Source organism: Podarcis melisellensis (assembly GCF_964234715.1).
Source record: "Podarcis melisellensis genome assembly, chromosome: 4".
Lineage (NCBI taxonomy): Eukaryota > Metazoa > Chordata > Lepidosauria > Squamata > Lacertidae > Podarcis > Podarcis melisellensis.
The window spans coordinates 73,506,772-73,513,540 of NC_138531.1; the positions used below are offsets into that span (position 1 = coordinate 73,506,772).

At 42.7% G+C, this 6,769-nt stretch overlaps 1 long non-coding RNA gene across 1 annotated transcript; it reads right to left on the reverse strand.

Annotated features, from left to right (window-relative positions):
- Window positions 1-2,519: 2,519 nt before the first annotated feature.
- Window positions 2,520-6,496, reverse strand: LOC309368479. The gene is made up of 2 exons (XR_014167770.1): window positions 6,267-6,496; window positions 2,520-2,723 (listed from the first exon to the last, which is right to left on the reverse strand). It is a non-coding gene; the product is annotated as an uncharacterized lncRNA (long non-coding RNA).
- Window positions 6,497-6,769: the final 273 nt, after the last annotated feature.

A 6,769-nucleotide genomic window follows, 5' to 3' on the forward strand; every position in this document is an offset into this window, starting at 1 on the left:
TAATATATCGAAACTAGCTGATCCATCTTTACTTGCTATTACATTGGCCAAAGCTAGCTCAGTTCCATTGCAAGCTTATATCAGACTGTGGCATGTGTAAAACCCTTGTAAAGATTTGCTCTGGTCAAATAATTGAAAGACAATATATATATATAACAGGAACAGGAATGCTGGGCATCCATTAGCTTTGCAAACACTTCCTTATGGAGATTGAAAAACATGTATGTTATTTGCTCACAGTGCAACCCTACTTATGCTACTCAGAAGTAAGTCCAACTGAGTTCAGTGGAATTTATTCCCTAGTATCTATGCTTAGTTAAGATTGCAGCCTTAGGTAATGAACACGAGGGGCTTCTCAAAAGTAAATATTCCTGAGTAATAAAGCTAGCATTCTATGAAGGGTCTGGTTCGATCAGGTTACAGGAAATCCTGGAAAGAGCATCACTGCAAGGCTGTATTTTTTTTATTACTAAAGAGGAAAAAGCCCTCTTTCCCATGTCCCCAATTCCATTTTTTTCATTAGCCTCTAGATGCCAACCTCCAAATAACTTCTAAAGTAAAGAGCACATCAATATTGCAGGAGTTTCCAATACTAAAAGCTGATAAAGTTTATTGCACTTATAAAATAAATAGAAGGAAATGCTTTGGGTTTCCTATTTATAGACCTCCAGGGAGGTCTCAGGTATGATTTATTGCTTCAATTTTTGCAGTGTTATTCCCTCACTTACACACTCTTGTGCACATATATACTAAGTTCTATATATCTTGCTTCTCCCACACTCAATTAACTCTTCTTCCTTGCCTGCATAGTCTGTGTGGTCTTCTTCCACAAACACAAAAATCATTTGCATCTTAATACCTTTTCCAGTCTACAAGTTTGTCATCCTGCAAAGCATGGAGTGACCTCACCACTCAGTGAAGTCAGCAGATACTCAGAGCACTCAGGCAGATGCTAGCAAATCCTCAGCAATTCTTAATACAAAGGAAAAGGGTTGCTAACGTTTTCCTTGCTCGGTCAATCAACCCCCTCATCTTCCCTTGACTTTGAGTCTCCCCATTGGTTCATGATAGAAAAATCCAATCTTGGGTCCACTTGCAGGGTTGTGCACAACTAAGCATTGTCCTTCAACTCTGATCATTTTGATATGTAATTTGCCACAGTCGATGTCATCTCCATCTTCCATTTCCTCTTTTCACTACCTTTCAATTCCACCCCGTCCCCCACATATCAGAGCCTATGGCTTGAATACTTTCCACAGCTTCTCTGGGTTCTTCACCCTCCATATTTCATGAGGGTGAACATCTTTGGCAGCAGAGCTCTTTTTATTTTGCAGGTTTCAGATTTTGTTTTTGCTAGGAAGCGAAGTCAAATTGCAATAGCTGCAATAGCTATTGTAGAACAGGAAAATCCTTGTAACATCTGAAGGAGGAAGTCTGCCTCACCCAGATGTTGTTGGAGTACAACCCTCATCACCTCTGACCATTGGCTGTGTTGCCCGGGGCTGACAGGAGTTAGAACGCAACAGCATCAGGCAGGTACTAGACTGAGGAAAGTTGGCATAACAAAGATACTGTTGCATTTGCTTTTATGACTAGCTTTTATGGGTAAGGGCCCTCTTTGCTGGATGCATTTAATTGATGAACATCATTGCCAATAAAAACATTAATAAGCCAACTGATTTGGAAAAAAGCAATATTATCTTCTGCTGGAAAAAGTATATGAGATAAGAATATGGGCTTGAATAGTTTGGTGACCTTGGACCAGGCACAATCCGTCACTCTACCTCATAAGGTTGTTACGAAGATGAAAGTGGGGGAAGAACCATTGAGCTCCTTGAAGAAAAGCCAGCATAAAAATGCAAAAAATAAATGGACGCCATAGTCCAAAATACAGTAGTGGTATGTGCCTTGTGGAATGTCCTCCCATCACACGTCAAACAGATAATCAACTACACCTGAAGGCTGCCTGGTATTGGGAAGTTTTTAATGTTTGATGTCTCACTGAGTTTTTATATTATGTTGGAAGCTGCCCAGTATGGTTGGGGCAACCCAGTCAGATGGGTGGGATATATGTAATAAATCATCATCATCGCCATCATCATCATAGCATACCAAAAATACTAACAGTATTTTTCATTTTTATTTATGATGATGTTAAAGCTCTGCAGCCCCTTTATGGAGAAAATAGAACTCGGTTTTCAAAATAGTCTCAATCTTGTTGCCCCAACAGGGACAAAAAAAAACAACCTCAGAAAAGAGGATTAAAGAGTATGAAGACAATGCTGTAGAAAGGAACTGAGCTGCATCTCCCCCCCCCCTCACTTTTCAGTTCTGGAAGTGCTGGCAAGCTGTGTGGATACAAAGCTGATAATGATGTCCTATAGGGACCGAATATAAACTGCGGAGTTGCTGTGGGTAGGGGAGGACCCTTCAGCTTACTGCCTGAATCACCCTCAGTCTCCTTCCCCACCTCCCAGGTATCTTCACAACAACACAAAGAGATAAAGTTCAGAGCCTCATTTCATTTCAATGGGGATTTTATTACTAAAGTGCCAAGGATAAGAAAAGACCAATTTGTAGTTTTATTGATCCAACTAAAGGTCAGGGGCAGATGCGTAGGTCACAGTGTTTCTTCTGAATAGACATGGTACCAGGCAATATTCCAGCTACTTCTGTCTATGGAAAATTGCCGAGCGAGGAAGCAGGAAGGGACATAATCTCGCCTATGTTAATGAAATATTAAGATAGTATTTTAATTACATAGATATCAAGATTTTTTTTTGTAACTAATGCTTACACAGATAACTGAATCCCCTAAATATGGAACAAAATTGTTTTAAAATTAGGATCCTGCTAGCTTCAGACTGTGTGAGTAGGATGGAAAAGAAGACTGGCATAAGTACAAAAGGTCCCGTTTCTCCAAGCTTATTTAGTCACTCAGAGCATTTAAAAGTGTGAATTCAGTGTCTAGGCAGGGACCTTGCAAACACAGCAACCCCTGTTCACTCACTTAACACTAAGTTAATAAGAAGTCAGTTACCCAATAGGGGCAAAGAGAGAGGGGGTGGGAGGAGCTTTTAATTGTAGCTAGTATGAACAGGACTTGCAGGCCTTACAAGGGTATCTTTGCATTAGTTTCACTTTGTGCAGCAATCCTCAAAAACGACACCTTGTGCACTGGGATGGAGGCAGCTCCTGAGTGGTAGGGTACATGCTTCACATGTAGTGTTTTGGTTCTGGCATGGTGAGGCTGTGCAGGGCTACACATCAAACCTTTCGCAGTCACACTTGGTTGCTTCCCTCTCTGACCTCGGTCTCGGCGGTTTCATCCAAAGCCACCCCAACAGACCACAGAGAGAGGCCAGCTATGATCTGAGTTGTGCCACAAGTGCACAAAATAGGCAAATAAAAGTGAAGTGAGTGTGTGCACATGTGTGAAAGGTGCTGATTACCTGTATACAGTACCTCTTGTTTGATTGTCAGCCATACTGTATTCACAATACTCATTAATTAAGTTGAAAATAGTGATTTACTATAAAGCCCAGTATTAATTAAATCCACCCTGTCTCCTTATGCCTCTCCCTGCTTTATCAGAAAGCAAGCTGAAAGGCCTTTAATTACATTCTCGGAGGGGATAAGTAATATATTCATTGTAATGACTTCCAGAATATAGTTCAACCATTATGGTCACTTCATTCTCCAGCAATCACAGCTGCCTAATCTATGCTTTCTAATTAACATAATTCTTATAGGTGGTCCCAGAAAAAGGGGAGGGAGGCCACTAAAGCATCTAACAGGAGTGAGAACCCTTGCAGACAGAGGGGGAAAGGTGGACTTGCCTCTCAAAAGTATGCCATGCTCAGGAGTAGCATTGCACTCTGAGATAATTAGTGGTTTTGCAGATGAGCATATGCATTCCTGGAAATCACAAATGTGTGGTTCACTGTTATGCCAAAGTCCTGTTTGGATAGAGAACGTCTTGGTTTCCTGATCAGCCAAAGTCAAGAGGGTCATCTGCAGCAGCTTGAATGACAATAAGGACCAGTAAAGAGAGTGGCATCATTGTGATGTGACTTCAGACCTTCAAGGAGAATGGTGATCTTAGAGGACACAGTCAAACACTGTACAGCACAGCTTGATTTTATAAATTGTTTGAATTAAAAAATTAACATTTAAATGCAAATGTGCTGTGAATAAGTGTCTGATGGGTGGGCAAGATACTTTTGTCACAATATCTGATTTTTTTTACTTTGTATATTAAGAGCATACCACAGGCAGAATGAACAGAATGCAAGAATTTTATACAGTACAGAGCTGGCAAGGCAACACCTGACATTTTCTATCCAAGGCAGTTTTGATGTGCTTTGCCTAACAGCCACTCTTATTAGATTGCATGAAATCTTCTAATTAACTAATGGCAATGAGTGAGAGACATTTGGGAAGTGACGTCGGGCAGCAGCAGCAAAAGCAAAATCCACATATCTGTGCATTAGGGGATGATCCAGCTGTCAAGTTCTGGGAAAGCAGAAAGCAAGGTTAGAGTCATGCAGAAAGCTGACTGAGGTGAGCCATAAACGTAATTCTGCATGAGCAAAAAGTGTGCCACGCCTACTGCATTATCACAATACTCCCAACAGCCCACAATGTCTGGGATCTTTCCACTGAACAGGGATGGGTAACAGGCATGCTGCTATGATATTCTCCTTTGAACTGATTCATCACAAGGGAGAAGGAACATGCAGCCTAGGAAGAATGACTACTTAAAGTATTAAACCTTAAAAGTTCTCAAAATAGTAGGGTAAAACAAAAACTTTTGAGAGAAAGAGAGAGTCTTTCCTGACTGTTGTTATTTTGAGGTAGGATTTCAACACACGTGGTTAAGCTCAGGTAGCAAAATTAAAGTTGATTTGGGGTTCTAGCACAGGAAACCTACTAATCCCCACAAGACCAGACTTTCTTTTGACCCTGACACTCCTATTTGCTTTAGTTGTCTATTCCCAGGCAGCATCTGTGTAACCTAGTAGTTTTGGATGGCTGTTGGCTGGCAGTTTAAGAATATAGTTCTTGGTTCCCTTTGAGTATCTAACAGCTCTTTGGTTTGCTTGTTGTGGTTAAGTAGAGGCGCTTTCCTATGGCTGACCTGTATTACCGGTAGTTGTTGTCTGGCAAGAGTTCAGACTCACTGTTACTCTTTAGAAAGTCAATAACCAGTAACAGCAACTGTGCTGGATATAGTAAACTTTCATATCAAACCCATAGAGCAAGGCGGCCCAACACGTGGTCCAAGGGACACATGCAGCCCTTGAGGCCTTTTTTGGGAGGCCTTCATCAACATTTGATACCTCTCCCAAGCCCTTGCACTGTCTTTCCAAAGCCGAGTAAGGAGGCCTTGAATTCAGCTTTGGGAAAGGGGTGTGAGGGTTCTGACAGGGTTCTGGGGTGCTTGTGCCTCCTTCTCAAAGCCTAGTTAGCACTTTCCCATCTTTGGGAAGGAGGTGGGACGGATCTAGGAGCCTTGCGCCTCCTTCCTAAAGCCTGGCACCTCACTTAGCCAGCTTTGGGAAGGCAGCATGAAGGCTGGGAGCAGCATCAAATTTTGGCCTCACTCTCCCCTCGTGTGTGACAAGGCAACGTGTCACCTGCAGGTTCCATATTGAAGTACTATTGCAACCCAATTGGTATGAAAAGTTGGACTGCCCAGACATAGAAGGAGGCCTCTAAGAATAGATGCTGGTGAAATAAAAGGTACTTCTAGACAGGTGTTTAGTGTGGGATGGCTGCTCCTTGTGCATGCAATTATTTTTTGCAGCAGCCATATGATGTCATTGGCATCAAAATGCTACCTTGTATTGCACCCCACCCCCCAGTTTAACTGGATGTACCCTTTCCAGGAACACTGAAATAAGTTTAAAACAAAACAACCTGTTGCCAACAATCTGTTTGTAATTATTAAATGCAGGAGCAGCTTGCACAGTGGGGTAGAACTGCCACAATAGCCTTCTGGCAGCAGTTTCACTGATGCTTACTGGGGCAGTGAAACTGGCGAGGGGTGAGGCAGGGGTGAGGCTGGGGCTGTACATTGCATACTGTCCCCTTGCCCTCATCTTGTTGGTTAGCTGTAGTGACGCTCCTGGCAGTAGGCTATTGCTGTGACTCTCCTCAACCAGACTGGCTGCTGTTGTCTGAATGACCTACTTGCAATATCAAGACCCCACCTGGGAACCCCCCAAAATGTGGCAGCCCTATTATAAAAAACTCCTTTTCACCAAGAGATGGAGAGCCGTTTGATGTAATCCTCATATACTGGAGAAGGTTTGGGTGTCACTCATCTGAACTTTGCTTTTCCTTGCTCACTGACGTCGCTTCTTTAAATCCAGCAGCATCTTTGAAAGGGTAGAAAATAAGTCCTCTTCCAGGAAGGTCTCATGCCCTTTTGCTGCTGCTGCTGTTGCTGCCTTACTGCCAATGACTTTTCTCTGAGAATTCTTGGCATCCTCAGCACAGCAGCCAGCTGCTTGTGTTATGGTTTCCATGGTGACTCGAGCATGATGTAAAGGTGGTGGCGGTTGTGGGAGCTGTGGGAGGACAGGAGTGAGAGGGCGGGGGTGTTCTCTGCATGTGAATGAATGAAAGTGGGTGAGGGGAAGAGGGAGGAAGAAGAGAGAAGGAAAGAGAGAGACAAAGTTCGCTATGAGCCCTGCCAATGATGCTGCCATGTTATTTCGGTCCCACAAATCCCAGAATAAAATTCAGAGAGATGGATAGATGA